This window comes from Lontra canadensis, unplaced genomic scaffold (assembly GCF_010015895.1).
Source record: "Lontra canadensis isolate GAN:19392208 unplaced genomic scaffold, GSC_riverotter_1.0 scaffold90, whole genome shotgun sequence".
Lineage (NCBI taxonomy): Eukaryota > Metazoa > Chordata > Mammalia > Carnivora > Mustelidae > Lontra > Lontra canadensis.
Genome location: NW_022631084.1, coordinates 7197901 through 7218803, shown reverse-complemented (window position 1 = coordinate 7218803; position 20903 = coordinate 7197901). Strand labels below are relative to the sequence as shown.

General features: G+C 37.1%; 1 long non-coding RNA gene across 1 annotated transcript; it reads right to left on the bottom strand.

The window, feature by feature from the left end:
• Window positions 1–1347: 1347 nt before the first annotated feature.
• On the bottom strand, window positions 1348–19961 carry LOC116854300. Its single transcript, XR_004380128.1, has 4 exons — window positions 19881–19961; window positions 18365–18438; window positions 9609–9682; window positions 1348–1532 (listed from the first exon to the last, which is right to left on the bottom strand). It is a non-coding gene; the product is annotated as an uncharacterized LOC116854300 (long non-coding RNA).
• Between the last annotated feature and the right edge of the window lie 942 nt (window positions 19962–20903).

The following is a 20903-nucleotide window of genomic DNA, read 5'->3' as shown; positions in this document are numbered from 1 at the left end:
CATGGAAAATAGGATTGAAGTTTTTCAAGAAATCACAGATAGAGCTAACATATGACCCAGCAATTCCACATCTGAGTATTTATCCAAAAGAATGAAATCATTGTCTTATAGAGATACCTGTACTCCCATGTTCACTGCAGCATTATTCACAATAGTCAGGATATAGAAACAAAGTGTCCATTTGTGGATGAATGGATAAAGAAAATGTGGTATATAGAGAGAGTGGAATATTATTCCACCTTAAAAAAAGAAGCAAATCCTGCCATTTGTGACAATATGCATGAAACTGAAAGACATTTTATCAAGTGAAATAAGCCAAAGAAACACAAATACGGAGTAATTCTTTTATGTATATAATTTTGAATAGTCAAACTCTTAGAATCAAACTATATAAAAGTGTTTTCCAGGGACTGTGGGCAGGGGAAAATGAGGAGGGGATGGTCAGAGTTTTAGTTATATAAGACAAATTCTGAAGGTGTATTATGCAACACAGTGACTCTAGCCACTGTACTGTGTACTAAGTCTATTCAGGCAGCTGTATCAAAATACCACAGACTGAGTAACTTATAAACAATAGAAATGTGTTTCTCTCTGTTCTGGAGGCTGGGAAATGCAAAATCAAGTTGTGAGCATGGCTGCATTTTTGACAGGGCCCTCTTCCTAATTAAATGGGGGCCTTCTTGCTATGTCCTCACATGATAGAAGGGACTAGGGAGTAATGGGGACTCTCTTTCCTAAGAGCAGTAATCCTATTTATGAGGGCTCTCCCTCAGGCCCTGATCACCTCCCAATGGCCCACGTCCTAATACCAACACATTAGGCAGTAGGATTTCAACATATGGATTTGAGGGGGGGCATGAACATTCAGATCATAACAATATTTAAAATTTTCTAAGAAAATAAATCTTATGTTAAGTGTTTTTTTACTACACCACCCAAAGTGATATTTATAATATAGAGGCTGGAGAAAACCAGGAGTGTTGGATAGATCTATCTATGGCCTTGATGGTGGTGATGGTTTCGTTTGTGTTTATATTCCTAAACTTATCAAGTTGTATATATTAAATATGTGGAACCAGCCTAAGATTCTCTCCCTTCCTCTCCCTCTGCCCTCCCCACATCCCCCCTACCCCCAACACACACACACTACTTGGGCTCTCTCTCTCAAAAAAAAAGAAAGAAAAAAAAATTACAACAATGATACAGTTGATTTGACAAGATCATAGTAATAGAAAGTACTAGTCTTTACCCAGCTTAGAATCTGTTTTCCCTCTCACATAACTCTTTTAATATGTGAAGGGAAGATGACAATGACATCAACATAAGAGGTAGCATTGAGAACATATCACACAGTCTTCTATCCTTATATTATGTTGACAGGTACTTGCATGGGGTTCTTTTCAGTGGGTAACAGTATATAGAACAGAAACTTCCACTTATCCAGGAATCATATGCCAATTGATCTCATTCTCCAAACTGGTTCTTGTGGCCTTGTTTTTCTCTTCTCCAGATGTCAGTGACATCACCAGACCCTTGTTTGGGTGAGTAATATGCACTATCAGCTCTTATTTCTCCCACAGTCATATTTATAAGAATTCAGGGAAATAAAAAAAATACATATTCATCAAGAGAAGATCAGCAATGTTACTTCTGATGACTAGTACAGTCCTTGCATTAGCTGCAGACCAGAAGTATGGGGGCGGGGGGCGCTCTAGAGCACAGAGGCTGTGCTAACAGTTTGTGAATTAGGCAGACTTAGGTTTGTGCCCTGGCCTCTGAGCTTCCTAGCTGTGTGATCTTCTGAGGCCTGCTCCATATTTCTGGTGAAAGTTCTAATACCTACCTTATAGTATTTTCTGAAGAGTCAAATAAATACAAAATGTGAAGAACTGACTGTAGTTCCCAGGACACTATTCAACATACAGTAGCTTTGATTACCATTATAATCTTATTAGGAATGAGGACTCCTGACCTATAATGTCCACAGACAGCTACAGCAATCGACAATTCTCAACCTTTGTGCCCAAGTTTTCTTCTTTCTAAAGTGGGGAATAATGCCTTTCCAATCTGACTGGGATCATTAAAAAGGTCAAATATAAAAGAACGGTAACTGTTGCCATGGGTGACCCACAATGTGCCCAATTATTTTGTGTTTGTGTTAGGAAGAAGCTTGAGAGTCAGAAAAAAGTAAAAATTTTAAATAACTTTGTTTTTTTTTTTTTTTTTTTGTAATTGGATGAGAGAATATTTTGGAGAAGAGTTTGTAATTTCATAACTGGATGGAAAAGTTGGTTAGGACAAAGAAGGTGAGAAACAGGATTCTAATAAAATTGGAATTAAAAATCATGGGTTATCATTAAAGCGTAAACAGTATTGAACTCCAGGAAATTATTGCTTAAGACTGCTAGGAAGTGAAACTCAGCTTGGTTCTTTTTTTGGCCTACTTGAACACACACACACACACACACACACACACACACACACACACACAGTCTCTCTCTCTCTCTCTCTCTTTCTCTCAATTCCATGTGATTAAGCAGTTTTGTGTCTGTCATTTTCAGCATGCCACTGTTTCCCAGAACTTGGGAAGGCTCTGAGGGATAGGGCTCCCCGGTTCTCAAGTGCTCCTCCTTGCATAACTCTGGTTTTTGAAGAGGTACGCCAGAGGTGAAGTGCAGTCGGTGTCATTTCCAGGATTTATGGGGAACCAAAATGCTTGAGTCAGAAGTTGCCAAGTACACATTTCACTTTGATTTAAAAGACACTTAATGCCCAAAATTGAAAAGAACGCAAGTGATTACTAATGAAATAGGCCACAGGAACCCACAGTTGAGAAGGAGCCCACTTGTCTGTGCAGCCGATGATGCTGATTTACAATTCGGTGACTAAAGCAGGCTCCTAAGAAAATGAGAATCGACTTTCTGAATTGATGATATTCTGTGACTGAGCATTGGATCTTCTTTGAGGGTGAAGAGGCAAGTGGGGCATTTTGATATCCTGCTGGAAAGATCATTTTCTCTAGCTGTACTATAAAGTTCTGTTCATACCCCTGACTTCAATGCCACAATAACTTGGCAAGAAGCTACAATGGCTCACAAATGGATGCTTATAGAGGCATTTAAATTGTCCAGGCTTCCTTGCAGCTTGTAGAAAAAGAAGGGGCGCATGGTTACTGTAAATGTGGACCTTTCCATTGAACGGTGATATATAAGACTGATGACTAATAAACATACCCTACATGGGAAACATTTGAGTGATGACATCTTTTTTCTTTCACCCTTTTAACTAGCCACAATGGCTGGGATTTTACTTAAGAAATATATGGGAAACAGACTAAGCCCCAAGGCAGATCACCCTGGCAGCTGTAGAAAGAGAAGGCTCTACTTTCCCATGCATGTTATCTGCATTTTTCTATCATTTTAACACCCATAGGGAGCTCAGCTTGGTCCTGTGTATGATGTACATTGAATGCCCGAGTCTCGCAGACAACAGCAGCTTCCCGCCCTGAGGGAAAAAAGAGATGGACTCTTTGGCTGTGGCCCTGAGGTACCCGCCATCAGCCCTACCAAATACCGTCTGGGTTTTTGGACAAATGTACTCGCCAAGGTTCCCAGGAATCCTGGAAACAATCCACCGTTAGGCCACCTTTCTTCCCGTGTCCCCAACAAGGAGGATGGTGGCATTTCCTTGATCCTCATAGGAGATTGATGACAATCAAATGACAAGACGATTGTGACTTTGCAAAACAAAGCAAAACGCAAAACGTCATGTTATTGGTTAACGCCACTTTAAAAGAAAGTAAGAGTTCTTTATACCCTCTCCACATGATTTGTTATGTCCAGTTACCTCGTTTTTGCCTGCAATTATCTATTTCTGTTGCAACATTAGCCTGATTTGCCATTAGACTCCATCATATCACTGAACATGTGGCTACTCTTTTGTCTACTCTGCTTTCTCTTGTGTTCCTGGGATTTTCCAAGATTTTTCTAAAGTAGTACATATAGAATTGTCCCATTCTTTTTTATTGAGCTATAATTTACATATAATGTTGTATTAATTTTAGGTGCACAACATAACGATGTGGTATATGGTATACATTGCAGAGTGTTTACCCAAACAAGTGTAGTTAATATCCATCATCTTACATAGCTACAAATTTTTATTTTCTTGTGTTCAGTACTTTTAAGATCTACTCTCTTAGCAACTTTCAAATATATAGTACAATATTGTTAACTATGGCCACTATGCTGTACAGTACATCCCCAGGAGTTACTAATCTTAACAGCTGCAAGTTTGCGCCTTTGACTACCTTTCTCATTTTCCCCACCCACCAGCCCCTGCCTCTAGCAACCACCAATCTGTCCTCTGTTTCTATGAGATTTTTTTAAGGTTACACATATAAGTGAGATCATATAATATTTGTCTTTCTCTGTGTGCCTTATTTCACTTAGTATAACACCCTCAAAGTCCATCCATCTTGTAAAAAATGTAAGGATTTCCACTTTTTTGTTTTTAAGAGAGAGAGACCACATGCACTAGCAGGGGCTAGGGGCAGAAGGAAAGGGAGAGAGAGAATGTTAAGCAGTTTTTACGCTCATATGGGGCTCGATCTCATGACCCTGAGATCATGACCTGAGCTGAAATCAAGATGCTTAACTGAGCCACCAGTTGCCCCAAGATTTCCTTTTTATGGTTCAGTAATATCCCATCATATATATCATATGATATATGTGTGTGTAGGTATGTATATATATGTATATATGTGTATATATTTGTAAATCAAGCCCATATATAATATATATTATGTATTTATATTATTATAATAATGCTGCAATGATATGAAAGTGAAGATATCTCTTTAAGATAGAAATTTCATTTCCATCAACTGTATACCCAGAAACGGAATTTCTAAATCATGTGGTAGTATTATTTTTAATAATTTGAGGAACCTCTATGCTGTTTTCCATAGTGGGTGCACCAATTTACATTCCCATCAACAATGCACAAGGGTTCCCTTTTCTCCACATTCTTGTCAGCCCTTGTTATCTCTTCTCATTTTGAGGACAGCCATTCTAACAGGTGTGAGGCAATATCTCATTGTGGTTTTGATAGGAGTTTTCCTGATAATTAGTGATATTGAGCACCTTTCCACTTATCTTTTGGCCATTTGTATGTCTTCTTTGGAAAAATGTTAATTTAGTTCCTCTATTTTTTCATGGGACATTTTTTTTGTTTGTTTATTTTCTAGAGGGTTGTAAGAGTTCCTTTCATAGTTTGGGTATTAATCCCTTATCTATATATGATTTGCAAATGTTTTCTCCCATTCTGTACGTTGCCTTTCATTTTGTTGATGAATTTCTTTACTGTGCAAGAGTTTTCTAGTTTGACATAGTTTGACTTCTTTATTTTTGCTTTTGCTGCCTTTGCATTTGAGGTCAAATCTAAAAAAATCATTGCCAAGACCCATGCCAGAAAAAGATCCCCCTTATGTTTTATTCTAGGAATTCTATGATTTCAGGTCTTACATTCAAATCTATAATCCATTTTGAGTTGATGTTTGTCTGCGGGTTATGATAGGAATCCAGTTTCATTCTTTTGCATGTGGCTTCCCAGTTTTCTTAGCACCATTTATTAAAGAGATCATCCTTTATTGTTTATTCTTAGCTTTTTGTTATAAATGAATTGCTCATGTATGTGTAGGCTTGTTTCTGGGCCCTCTATTCTATCCTGTTGATTTATGTGTTTATGTTTTAAGCCAATACCATACTGTTTTGATTACTATAGCTTTGAAAGATGTTTGAAATCAGTAAGTGTGGCACCTCCAGCTTTGCTCCTTTTGTCCTCAAGATTGCTTTGGGCATTCAAAGGTCTTTTATAGTTCCACACAATTTTAGGATTGTTTGTTCTATTTTTGTGAAAAATGTCCTTGGAATTTTGATGGGGATTGCATTGAATCTGTAGATTGCTTTGGGTAGTATGGATATTTTATCAATATTAATTGTTCCAATCCATGAGCATGGAATATCTTTCCATTTATTTGTGTCTTTTTCAATTTCCTTCATCAACGTGTTATAGTTTTCAGTATATAGATCTTTTCATTTCCTTAGTGAAATTTATTCTTTGGGTATTTTATTCTTTTTGATGTAGTTATTAATAGATTTTTTTTCTTAATTTTTGTTTCTGATAGTTCATTGTTAATATATAGCATCACAACTAATTTTTGTGTGTTGATTTTGTATTCTGTAAGCTTAATTCATTCATTTATTAGTTCTAACAGTTTGGGGTGGGTAGAGGAGATTTTTCTTTAGAAAATTAAATAACTTGCTTAATCTTATTTCCGTCCATTCTCAAAACTAAGTTAGATGAATTTAAGCACACAAGTAAATAATTCCAATTTTCTGGATTCTTTCTTCCTCTTGCTTTTCTGCTACTGGAATCTGTCTCTTTAGAATAAAGAAGAGCATATACCTACATAAGGATCTGGTCTTTCTAAGGCCGCATTATTATTAGAGAAGGGAAAGGAAGTATTTCTCTGCTCAGATATACAGTCCTCTTATAGCAACATGAATACAAAATATGCACAGATGTCGAGTATCTCAAACTCTATGGACCTTCTTATTTTACTTTCACTGTACGTAATTCCAGGTAGCTCCAGGATCCAGTCTTCTGAGAACTGAATGGAAGATGTTGAGGTCAGCAATATTTAACATGACCAACAGGTCATTTTAAGGACTAAGTGCTAATCCCATGATCAACTCAAAGAATGATGCTGTCCCCTCTGTCTTTCCTTTGATCCCATTTGTTGCTAAGACCAACATGCATTTAGAATCAAGATTGCCTATCTAGGATGATGTAGAAAAAGAAATTACAAAGTAACAAACTTAAAAGCTCTTGCTCCCTACTCTCCACTCCCCATCCTGCCCAACTACATAAACATTAAAATACTATCTAGACATACTTCATCATGAGCCTTAAGAAGGTATGTTTCTATTGGCAAACAACTTCCTAAACATCACTGCACACCGATTAGGAAAAAATCAGGATTGATGAAAACACAAAGGTAAGATTTGTTCTAGATGATTAATTCTTCTGTAATTTCTTCCAAGAGCCCTCGACCCTCAACACACACACACACACACACACACACAGTCTCTCTCACACACACACCCCTTTTTCCCTTAAATAAATAATGAGCTTTGGAAGTCCTTTAACCTTTTTTTTTTCTTATAGACATCATTCTAAAGGAATATAGAGACCCATGTATTCTGTAAGTTTATAAAAGTTCCGAGAAAGGAGTCACTCTGGTGCGGTTTCAGCCCTCCATGGAGCAAGTTTCTTTATGGTGAGTATGACAAAGGGCAGGCTGTGCTGCAAAACTGCCAGCCGTCTCTGTGTTCAAGAACCTTCTCTCACTCTTCTCGATTTGACATGAAATATTAAACACCAGTTACCAGCAAAAAGTTATTGAACACAGATGTCCACTATCACTTTCAAATTGCTGAAGTCAATTTGGGTTTATATATTTTCTTTACTTTAGCATTCGCATGCAACGCAAATGTTCTATGACAGTAATGATTTCACAATATACCCTTTCAATTAGGAAAGCACATCGTGTATGTGTTTTCAGTTTTAAAATGCCTATTTTTTCATTCAAAAGCTCTGTGTCCCTCACTAAAAATGGGATGTGGGATCGAAACATAAATAAAAAGAAAGAGCTCCACCTACTGATTCATTTTAAAAACCTTTTTCTGCTCTCAGGTTGAATTGAAAATGCTTTGGCACAACAGGGATTTTGTGAGCATGTAGCTCAAACTGGTTTAAAAAAAGAAGAAGAAAGATACGGGAGTTGCCCCCATGGAAAGGACTAGACTAGAAAGGAGCTCTGTCTCTGTAACTGAAAGAGCCTCCTTCCCCCACATTTTCTGTGCCCCTCAGAAGCCCTAATTAATAAGTCTGCTTCAGGGTTAGTGCTCCCCAGGGATATGGGTTTAACTGTGGCATTCCCTTTTGCTGGATTTAACAGAATCCCGACGGGTCACACATTTTGCTCCACTACAATAATTGTATTCATGTCACTGACTGCCTTTTCCTTCTGAAGGACTTGGTGGGCCCTCTTTGAAAGGATTTACAGGGCCATGTCTCCCACGGGTGAGACTGGAATTGTTTAGCACCTACCATACTACTCCCCTGGCTCAACCACTAGACTCAAGTGATTTCAAAGAGGAAGTGAAGAAAAACATCCACTGGGAACCTGGGGGTAATTTAAGGAGGCTAAGAGTAATTACTTGAGGAGGAACTGCTGTGCCAGTCTCCTGGGGGCAAGGGTTGAGAGACGCAGCTGGAACGGTGGCTCTCTGTGACGCCTGCCAGCTCTCACCCTGTTACCTCTGTTGCTGAGAAGCTTCCAGAACCATTTTTAATTCCTTCCTTGGAGCTTCTTTTGCGAAGAGTGAGTTCCTGCGAGTCTCCCATTATGTGTCAACCCAAGCAGCTTCCTGGGGACACAGAGAGATGTGACTTATTGGGAGGAATATCCTGGCAGCTTTGAAGGATCATAATGTTCTGTATTTTAGGTACCCACTGCTTCCAGCTTGGACCCTGCTTCCTGGACTACACAATTTCTCTTAAGAGGAATAAACGCCAGGCTGTATTCATCTCGTACATTTGAGCAGTGGCTATAGAAAATATTACCAATGGGTAACAAGATGATATCTGGAAACACACAATGGAGTAATTTAGATTAAAGTCTCCTACCTTTGAATCTGTCTGCTCAGTCATGCATTCCTATAGACATGATTAACTAACCATAAGACCCAGGAATTCAAAGTCTGAATAGAAAATGTCTATTCTTCCCCCAAATGAATCACACATCACCTATCACTGCAGAGTTGCCAAACTCTATGGTTTTCTTGTCAAACATAAATTCAATAGCTGACCAGAGCCAGGGACAGAAATTTCTTATAAATCAAATAACTACATACATTAGAGGGAGATGCAGGGGACCCACTGCCACATTTCAGTCAATCAAAAATATATGTAATGAGTGTCTACTGTGTTAAGGTACTGTGCTTGGTGTTGTGAGGGTATTTAATGAAATATGACCTGGCCCTAAACCTCAAACAACGAAACACCTACCTCACTTTGAGGCTCTGAGGATTATATGCAATTACCTAGCACAGTGACTGGCACATAGTCGGCGATAGGTAAATGGTCACTAATATCATTACTAGTAATGTAACATAGTGTTTAGGTAATATTTAATAGATACATAAATGGAAGACTGTCACATGACTGAATGGCGACCAAATGGTTGACTCAGTCATGAACTGTACTGAGATCAAAAGAAAGGGGAATTCCTGGAGTCTAAAGTGGGTGAGATAGTTTCATGCAGATGATTTGAGCCCTAATTATAGTTTTTTGGAAGTTCATTAATGTCTAGGCAGTGGACTGATCAATTGACCATTTTATCTCTTTTTTACTTTCACAGTGAAGGGATGTAGATATAATCACCTTCATTTTACAGATAAGGAAATGGGGTTCTGGGAAGCTAAGTAACATATTTCATGTTGCAAAGGCCTGACACTAATGCTGATGGCTTTTCTGCTTACCCAAATGGTTGCCATCATAGAATTAAGACTGTTAGAGCTGGAAATGCAGAAACCATGCTGTCCTGATTGTTCACCTGGTAGATAAAGAAGCAGAGGTCCAGGGAAGAAAAGTGATTCACCTAAGTTCACACACCTGGGTAGGGATGTCACTGGAATTAGAAACTGAAGCCCTGATTCCAACTTGGTGCCATTTCCACTACTTTTTCCAAGTATTTTTCAAAATTTATCCTAAGTCAGTAGCACTTTTTATGTACAAATATAAAAAGATTATGCTCAGAGAAATCTTTGGTCTCCAAGTCAACTTTACAACACCTCTCTTCTCTGCTGAGTAGGCACTTAATGATTTCCTGTTACTGAGAAATCATGCTCCGCCTCATATTGCACTCAGCTCCATTACACACACACACACACACACACACACACACACACTTATACTCACACTCAAAATACATACACTGTTTTTATTCAGAAAGTATAATGCAGGCTAAGTTCATATGCACATCTGAAGCTTCTATTATTATTATTTATTTATATTTATTTATTTGTTTGTTTTTTAGAGAGAACATGAGAGGAGGGAGGGGCAGAGGGAGAGGGAGTAGGAGAATCCCAATTAGGCTCTACATTGAGTGTGACAAAGGGCTGGATCTCCTGACCCCGAGATCATGATCTGAGCTGAAACAAAGAGCTAGACCCTTAACCAACAGAGCCACCCAAGAGCTCCTTGAGGGATCTATTTAAGCCTGGCCTTAACCGAACCGTCCTGTCTTCAAACTCATCTTTCAGCAGAATTTGGAGCTGATCTGTCTCTTGGAATTGTATCATGTAGGACAAATATGGCAAATATCTACTAATTATAGATGCTGTGGTTGGAATGTTCGTTCTACACACAAATTTATCTGTAAAAATCCTACTCTCCACACTGATGGTATTGGAAGTTGAGGCCTTTGAGAGGTCGTGAGGGTGGAGGCATCCTGAATGGAATTAGTGCCATGCAAAAGAGACCCCACAGAGCTCCATAGTCCCTTCCAGCACATGAGGACACAGAGTGAAGGCACCAGCTATGAACCAGAAAGAGTTTCATCACTGGAAGGTGACTATTCTGATGTCTTGATCTTGGTCTTCCCAGCCTCCATCAAGAACTGTGAGTGAAAAGGTACTGTTGTTATAAGTTACTCAGTCCATGGTATTTTGTTCTAGCAGGCTGGATGGAGTAAAACAATAGATATTAATAATTGATTACAGAATACTTTCTTTTTTGGTTCATGAATGGTTCCAAGATTGATCACAGTGCCTATCAATCAGAATGTTAAGTGAAATGAAAAGTTTTGTTAACCCTGATCACAGGTTCTTCTTCTTGGTCTGATATAATCATGCTGCTTTGTATCCATCTTTTAGTGCTCTACCAATTTCTAGAGTTGACACAAGCATAAAATCAAAAGAAACATATGACATTGCCATACTGTTGAAGGACTTTTTCCCCACTTCTGACTATAGTAAATAATGCTGCTATGAACATTTTTGTACATGTCTTCTGGTATATATGTCCTGCATTATCTTGACCACTATATTAAAGAGTAAAATTACAGTGCCATAAAATATGGTCAACTTGAGTAGCTATATTTTCCCAAAGTAGTTGTAGTACCATCCATCCAATACCAATATGCAAGATTCCCATTGCCCCCTATATTTATTATTATTATCAGCATTTTAAAATCTAACCATTCTTTAGGAGATTTTAATTTATATTTTCCTGACTACTAATGAGGTTGGATATCTTTTCATATATACAATACGTGATGGATGTTTGCTGTCATTGTGTGTGTATGTATAGTGCCTTTTCAGTTTTCTTGTACTTTTTTTCTATTAGGCAGTCTACATCTTTCTTATTTCTGTGTGGAAGTTCTTTACATAATCTGGAAAGAGGGTCTTTGCTAGTCAAATGTGTTGAAAGCAGTTTTTTCCTCTTGATTTTTTTAACTGTTTTAATGGTGTATTTTGATGAACAGAAAAATTTCAGTTTTAATAAATAACCCCATTTATCTATCTTTTCTTTTTTTAAAAAATTTATTTATTTATTTGACACATAGAGGGAGAGAGAGAGAGAGGGAACAAGCAGGGGGAGGAGCAGAGGGAGAGGGAGAAGCAGGCTTCCCTCTGAGCCGGGAGGCCGCTGTGGGGCTTGATCCCAGGACCCTGGCAGATGCTTAACCAACTGAGTCACACACGTGTCCCTATCTATCTTTTCCTTATGTTAGTACATTTTTTCTTATTCAAGAAATTTTCACCTACTGGGGCATCTGGGTGGCTCAGTCGGTTTGATGTCTAATTCTTGAGTTCAGTTCTAGTCATGATCTCAGGGTCGTGGGGTTCAGCCCTGTGTCAGGAGGTGTGGAGCCCTTAAGATTCTCTCTTTTCCTCTCCTTCTGCCCCTCCTCTTCTGCATACTCTTTATTTTTCTCTCTTAAAAAAAAAAGAAAAAAGAAAATAAAATAAATTTTCACCTATAATGAGATTATAAATGTATTCTCCTCTATTCTACATGTTTTCTTATTTTACCTTTCACATTTAAATCTACAGTGCATATGAAAGGCCAAGTTTCTTTTTTTTTTTTTTCTACACATAGCCAATTTTCCCAATATCATTTGCTGAAAAGACCATATTCCCCATTATTCTATTCCCCACATGATGTAAATCACATGTCCATATATGCAGTGGTCTGTTAAAGAGATCTTGATTCTATTCATTTGCTCTACTTACATCTTTATAAGCCAATACAATGGTCTCTTAATTACTGTAGCTTTATAAGTTTGACATACAGTAGAGCAATACCAACCATTAATGGTTATTTACAGAGCAGATGACTGCAGAAAATACACAGAAGTTATGTCAGAAGAAGAATAAAGATTAGGAGATGCTGGGCTTCTCCTACATCCAGGGTTTAGTCCTTGGACCACTGCTCTTTTCTGCCTACGCTTACTGACTCAGTCATCTCATCTAGTCTCATGGTTTCAAATACCTACAAGCTAATGGCTCAAAAGTCTTTGTCTCCAGCCTGGGCCCTCCCCCCAAATCCTGGATCTAACTTTTCAACATCCTACTTGACATCTCTGCTTGAAAATATAATCAGCATCTCAAACTTAATATAACAAACACTGACCTCCTGAAATTGGCCTCCCGCCATTAAATTTGTGGCTCCTTCTGTAGTCATTCCCATCTCAGTTAAACAGTAATTCAATTCTTTCATACATCTTGATAGTATTTGTTTTGCTTTGTTTTGTTTTCCCTCTCTTTCTCATTCTTCACGTCTGTTGCTTCAACAAATTCTCTTGGTTCTGCATGAAATTATACCCAAAATTAACAATTTCTTACCACTCCACTCTTTACATCCTGGACACCATCTTTCCTTTCCTGAATTATTGCATTAGTCCCTCACTAGCCTCCTTGCTTCTACCCCTAGTTCTCCAAAATTTATCCTCTATCTAAAAAGTATAGTTATTTTCTTATTATTCTTCTTTACAAAAACACTTCATTAGGTTTCCACATCACTCAATGTAAAAACAAAACTACTATGTTGACAAATGACTTAAGTGATCTGGTTCTCTGATAAATATCTGATTTCATCTCTTAACATCTTCCCCTTCATTCTCTGTTTTAGTTACCTTGGTCTCAAACATGCCAGGCGTGCCTTCTCCTTAGTGCTTTCACATTAGCTCTTTCCCCTGCCTGGAACGTTATTGGATGTCTCCCTTCAGATATCCACATACCTGAATTTCTCATTTCTTTTAGTTCTTCACTATATATTACCTTCCCAGTGAGATCATCCCTGGACATCTTAACTAAAATTTCATAGTCTGACATCATTTCATGTTGCCTTTCCATCCTTTGTTTATCTTGTTTTTAGCACTTATTACTCTTTAATATGCTCTCTAAAATAATATGTTTTACCTATTTATATTCTTTAATTTGTGCCTCTTTGAAGCGATGTGATTCAAAGCCCAACTGGAGGAGCCTTAAAAGGGAGTAATAGCAGGGGAGCCATTATAACAGGTCAGGGAGATAGGATAAATGCCTACATTAGAGGGTTTATAAGTCTGACACATCAAGGAATCCATGACCTACTTCATAGACAGTGCTCCTGACATGGTATCTCCAAAAGGCTGGTCTGGGCAGATTTCTTAGAACTCTGCATTGAAGACTTTATGATTGAACAGTTTTGTGCTTTATAATAAGGTACGAACACTGACTGTTGAACATGGTTGGAAATGGAGCAGATGGGGAAGTGAAGAGGGGACAAGAAGAAAGAAATATGCATATCCAAATTCAATGTGCTTCCATTCATTTGGGCTTAAAAATTCTTGTCAATTTAAGAAATAGCTGGATATTGTATCTGTAGTTTTAGCTGTGATTTTGTCAACTCAAATCTAGCAAAACCTGATATCTGGTTGGCCCTATGAAAGGACCAGTAGTTAGTTAACTCCAAGATCATTTTCAGTAGAAGCAGTTACAGACTTTAAGAAAATAGGGATTCTATCCAACTACCACCACTCTTATGTGGTCTCCCAATAAGTGAGGTGATTTCCTAGATGAACAGACATTTATATTTCAAAGACTGTGTTTGTTATCAATTAAATTGCATCCCTCCAAAAAGTCTTCAGAGTACCCAGTACCTATGAACATGACTTTATTTGAGAATGGAGTCTTTGCAGATGAGCAAGTTAAGTTGAGGTTATTAGGGCAGACCCTAATTCAATATGACCAGTCTCCTCATAAAATGGAAATCTGGGCAGAAAGACACACACACACACACACACAAACACACACACGGAGAATACCATGTGAAGATAATGGCAGAGATCACAGTGATGCATCTACAAGCCAAAAAATGTCAAAGATTGCCACCAAACCATCAGAGTCTAGGCAAGATGCATGCGACAGATTTTTCCTCACAGCCCTCAGAAAGAGCCAGCCTTGCTAACATGTTGATCTCAGATTTCTATCTACCAGAACTGTGAGAAAATTTTGTTGTTTAAGCCACATAGTTTGTGATACTCTGTTATGGCAGCCCTAAGAAATTAGTATGGTCCCTATTCTTTTAAAAACAACTAGAGTATTAAGGAGGGCTCACACTGCATGGAGCACTGGGTTTTATATGCAAACAATCAATCATGGAACACTACATAAGTAACTAATGATGTACTATATGGTGATTAACATAACATAATAAAAAATTATAAAAAAAAAAACAACTAGAGTAAATAGGATTCAATTTATGACCACAAGAATTTTAATCTGGTAAGATTTCCAAGGCTGAAAGTGTCATTGTTTTGTTTTTTGCTTTTTTTTTTTTTTTAATTTGTTTGACAGACAGAGATCATAGGTAGGCAGAGAGGCGGGCAGAGAGAGAGGAGGAAGCAGGTTCCCTGCTGAGCAGAGAGCCTGATGCTAGGCTCGATTCCAGGACCCTGAGATCATGACCCTAGCCAAAGGCAGAGGCTTTAACCCACTGAGCCACTCAGGCGCCCTGAAAGTGTCATTGTTTAAATAGGCTTTCCAATTTAGAACAATTTTAGACTTTAAGAAAAATTAGAAATATACTACAGAGAATTACCACACACGCTTTCCTTTAACATCTTACACACTTGTTACAAGTAGTGAACCGATAGTGATACATTATTAATATTAAAGTGTACACTTTACTCAGATTTCCTTAGTTTTTGCCTAGTTCTATCCCATCCAGGATACTATGTTACATTTAGTTGTCATGTTTCCTTGTGCTTCTTTTGCTTGTGACAATTTCTGACTTTCCTTGTTTTTTGATGACTTTGATCATTTTGAGGAATATTGACCAGTGTTTTGTAGAACATCCCTCTTTTGGGATTTGGCTGATGTTTTTCTCATGATTAGACTGGGATGGTGTTTTGGGGAAGATCAAAGATGTAAGGTATCATTTTCATCACATCATACCACCAACATGACATCACTGCTGATGTTAACCTTGGTCCCCTAGCTGAAATAGTATTTGTAAGATTTCTCCACCTTCTCATATGATATCTTTGGAAAGAATTCACTATGCACAACACATACGTAAGTAATAGGAGTTATACTTCACCTCCTTTGGGATGAAGTATCTGCATAAATTATTTAGAATTCTTTTTGCAAAGATGTCTCTTCTCCCCAGTCAGCATTGTAATTATCTGGAATAGCTATTTCAATACCCTAAAAATAGAGAGATTTTACAAAGAGGATAACTTAAAAATTTTACTACATAATTTCTCTTTAAAACAAAGCAAAACAGTATTAGCAGGTTATCTGTAACAAAGCAAAGATCCTGGTCCAGATAAATAGAAATAATAATATATACTTTTTAAAGGTTTCCTCTGATCATATGGTCTTAATTTCTCTCCACTAAAGCATGTATTCTCAATTACCAAGAGCATGAAAATTTGTTCCCAATTACAAAGGAAATTTATTATTGGATCACAAGATGTTTTAACCTCTTCCATTGTCACGTGGAGGGTTTTATATCCTTGTTTAGAATACTGACCCAATACTGCCCTTTCTTCATGTTTATCCTCTTCCTGAGGTAGAATACAAGATAGAAAGGGAAAAGTCTTGGGTTTCCCCCCAATGGTAGACTTTTTCACTAACCGTAGGGTGTGCCTAAATCCAGATATTCCAGATATTGCCTTTAAAAATATGGAGTGCCACTCTTTATCTTCTTTCTCAGATAAAATTAATAAAGTGATATTATGGAAAAGCTCATGCTTCAAGGACTCCGATAGAGTATACTTAAAGCATCAATATTATTCATTCAGCAAACATTTACGGAAGGCTAGCCATGAAGGCACTATCTTTGGTTCTGAGGAAACAACAATGAGAAAGTGTAGTTTAGGTCTCTGTTTTGACATCGCTTTAAACTTGGGGGAGAAGACTGACATTGAGTAAGAATTAAGTTTGTTAGGTCACGTGATGAAATTAGGCTACTATGAGGGTATAAAATATGATGTACTAGTTAACTTATTGCAGAAAAACAGAAAATTATGTTTGAGCTAATTTCTTTACTGTGCATAGGAGTCAAGTAAACATTGGGAGTCAAGTTGGGAATGATTATCATACTAAGTGGTAAAGTCCTGTTTTGTTTGAGCATTAAGTTTCTCCTTGCTTTACAAGGGACAAAGAAACTTTAGAAAAGATCTCAAATAAGGCTAACACTAGAGTTTAGAATATTTTTGGAAAGCTGGTTGAAAACTTCTTGCACTGGAAATTTCTTATAAATAGTTAGGGACAACTCTTACCGGTAACTTCTCTTCAAAAAACTACATGGAAATAACAATACAATACATCTATAATTAATGTAGCGATTTACAATAACCAGGCTCTCATGCAAATGACAAAACTGTGTGGTTGTCAGGATGTTTGCTACAAAGGCAGAGAAGGTCTGAGACAGCAGTTTCCCCAGTCATAAAAGAATATTTTACCTTATTATTATGAATATATTAATCATTCCAGTGGTTTACTGTGAATATATTTTACCATATATAAGAAAACATCTGTTATGACTAGATGAATGATCAGCTGCAAAGTATATAGCAATTTTGTTTTTAAGGATTGCCTTATAAAGTACTCCCATTTCACCCTTCACTTCATTCAGGTGTACGTATAAAGATAGAGGAGGTCATTTCCAGAATTTTCTGGGTCAGTAGAAGCAAATTCTTGAATAAGTGAATAAGATAAAGTTTTTGCTTTTCTCAGAATTTGAGTATTTCTTTGAGATCACTCTATCCCATTTTCAAAAAGTTCTATCCTCCCTCTCTGGCCACTTTCTAGGACTATCTTCAAGGTTAATGTTTAAGTGTTAATTAAGCCTAGCCCTCTCTTAAGAGATAAGTAAGTAAACAGGCTAGCCCTGATAACAAGGTTTCTAAGACTGGACATAAAGGAATGTTAATGCATCTTTCATAATGGAAGCAATATATTTATAATCTTAGACTTAAAGTAACTATGGTTACAAAGTCTTGTGCTGCCTCACCTTTACTTGATTCCTTTCACTGGGGATCCACCTCTGTCATCAGGTGAGAGCCTCCTTGGCTAATGGCACTCAGTTTGTCACCATGAGAATACAAAGATTAAATACCTTATGAATAGAGAGTGCAAAAAATTTTTTTTATCTGCTTCAGAAGTGTCTTTTCAAGAAGGAAGACTTGGTCAACAAAGACAGAAGTGTTCTCTTTCTTTGGTTGGTTTAAACCAACTTTCTAAATAAAAAACATTGGTTTTCTATTGTACCTGAAGTGCTTTGTTATCAATGATTACCTAGCAAGCACGACAAGTCTTTAAACCTATAGCCCTAATGTTGACTAAGTGCTTCAAAAAGAATTTCTGCAGATACTTAGGGTGAAAGGGTCAAGAAGAAGATATTATCAGGATACAATTTAAAATACTGGATTTAGGATGAATTGCTGCAGACTTCTCCTCAAAGAGCGTTGAGAACATGGGAAATTGCTCAAAGCGTAACATTAGAAACAAAGCAGTACTCAAAATGTATATATAATCTATTTTATAAAACAATATAAAATGTATAAAGATGAAAGGAAGTACAAGAAAACATAAGTGTTGGTTATTTCGGGGTGAGATTATGGGCGATTTGCCTCAATAAACATATATTACTTTAAAAATCAGGAAAGGAACACTAAACTTTACATAATAATCTATTTTGAACAACAACTACATCTTTGGAAATTAAGAAAAAGACTCACTGTTAATCTGGGACACTTTTAGAGGAGGTTGGCAAATGATATCAGGAACTGTGAAAGCACTGATGATTTTTCACCTGGAGAAAAACAGAGTAATGAAACATGAAGGCTGGCTTCAACCATTTGAGACTGTCAGGTAGAGGAGTATCAAGACTTATTTTCCAAACACTGTAAGTTTATGGAGTCAACACTTGTCTTAATTCAAGAAAGACGTTTCTAGGAATCAGGGAAGAATCTGATATTCAAAAAGAAGTTGGATGGATGTCAGACATAGAGTTATAACATTGATGTTGAGTGAGAACTAAGACTATGGGATTCTTAAGGTCCTTTCAACCCTTGGATTCAATTACTTTAAACACTGCTAACATATTTGCCCAACACTCTAGGGGTCAGAAGTCTTAGTTTTTCTTTTCCTCTCTTCTTCTCTCTACCCCACTCTCACTTTCCTCCCATACTGACAGAAAACACTGGCTTGTCCAAGGAGTCACTGTGGCAAATTGCCCTTGAAAACAATGTTAAAGGAATAGTCAATTGCTCGTGATAACACATCTGATTTAAGTAGAATAGAAATTCCAGAATATAGTGACATGTCCAATTTACCAGAATGTGTCAATTATGCACCATGAATAATAGGATGGGGTTTCTTTGGCTTGGGGTTTACAGGGGCTTAAGAAAAATCACAAAGAATAAGATGGGTTCAGATATCTACAACTCATTTGATCACACATTTGGACATGACTCATATTATCCATTCTTTTCTCTATTTCATCAATTTCCATACTATGTTACTCAAATATGGTTCAAGAGATTCTGTAACCGAGCGTCCCAGACATCTCAGTCTCCTAGTTCATGATGTCCTTTGTGCAATCCCTAATGAGTGTGACATCCTCATCTCTTTTTGGCTTTAAGTAGGAAGCAAATATTTTTGTAATACCATTCTTCTAGGAACTAGAAAAAAAACAGTATTAGAATCCAAATACCAATAGCCATTTTTCTGCTGGTAAAAATAGCAGAATATAGATATTTAGAATTTGGGACAATTTAGATACTTAGAAAACTTATTTTACTCAAAGGCATAAATGCTAGAGGAATGATTTAGCCCTTTGGATAAGTTTCCTTGATAACTATTAAAAATGTGATTTATTTAACTTTTCTTCTGAAATATAAAGATATTCCATCGAAGGAAGAACTATAATTCTTTATCCTCTGTTTTCTGAGAAAGCCTCTAATTTCAAATATATCATGTTACACTTTCCATGGTCACTTCCCATATTCTAATTTTTTTATTTGGGAAGTACTGTCCTATACAAAACAGTACTTGTAAGAGACTGCAGACTCATTCTCTACAAATGAAAGATTAAAACAAGAGCAACTACCACAAGGGCTATTGCAGGCGTGTTAGGAGAACTAATACATGCAGAGTCTTAGGCAAGCACGAGGTTAGAATGCTGGTTTTATTATTATTGCTACTGGTATTGCTGTTAACAGACTTAGACTACATAGTCCATATTCCACTTACATTTACTGAGAATCTATATGGTGCAGGTATTGGACTCTATTTTTATTTAATCTTCTTCGTAACTTTGAGTCTTCATTTCACTTTGTCTTTCTCTGTTCAGATCAGAGATGGGCTAGATGGGTGATGGGAAATAAGGAGGCCTCTTGTTATGATGAGTGTTTTATCTAAGTGACAAGTCACTGATTTCTATGCCTGAACTAATATTATCCTGAACTAACTTGCTGGAATTTAAATAAAAACTAGAAACAAAAATAAACAAATAAATAAATACACAAACTCATTATGGGGATAAAAAAATAAATAAAAGATTAGGTATTTTGCTTGGATTACACGGCTGTTCTTTCCTGGGACAGACACATTAAACCACTGTCCAAGATACTCAATCAGTATAGGACAAATGTGAGATTCAAAGTCAGGTTTCTGCAGAGTTCTCCATCCTGCTGTGATGGGGAATGCTGTGACATATTAAGGAACGCAATATATCTCAGTAGTGACAAGACCCCAAACCTCTGATTATTTATGATGTTTTGGCCTTTACATGATGTACCTCATAATTAATTTTTATCAATAGAGTGTATGTCTTTTTTAACCATTAAAATCCTATGAATGAATTCTATTTCCAGTAATCCTATTAGTAGAAAAGGGAAGAAAAAAAAGCATTGGTAAAATGGAAGTCCAAAGATGGAAACAGAAAATGTTGGCCAAGAAAGAAAAAAGAACAGGTGTTTGCCCTTATCCCACACTCCTTCAGACTGGAATATGGAAGAGCAACACTCTTGTTTTTGTGGATATGTGCTAAAGAAAACAGAAAAATCCAGCCAAGTTGTGCAGTGTGTCTCACGAAGATATAGAGAAGTGTTTACATGTCTTGAATTGAGAATGGAATTCTAGTCCCCTTAGACTGTGAGCCAGATTTTAGAAGGCCAGTATAAGCCCACTTGCATTGTCTAATCATTCTCTCTTCTGGGAACATTCTAATTTAGCTAAAACCAGGATTTGGACTTTGCTAGCTATAAATTAAAA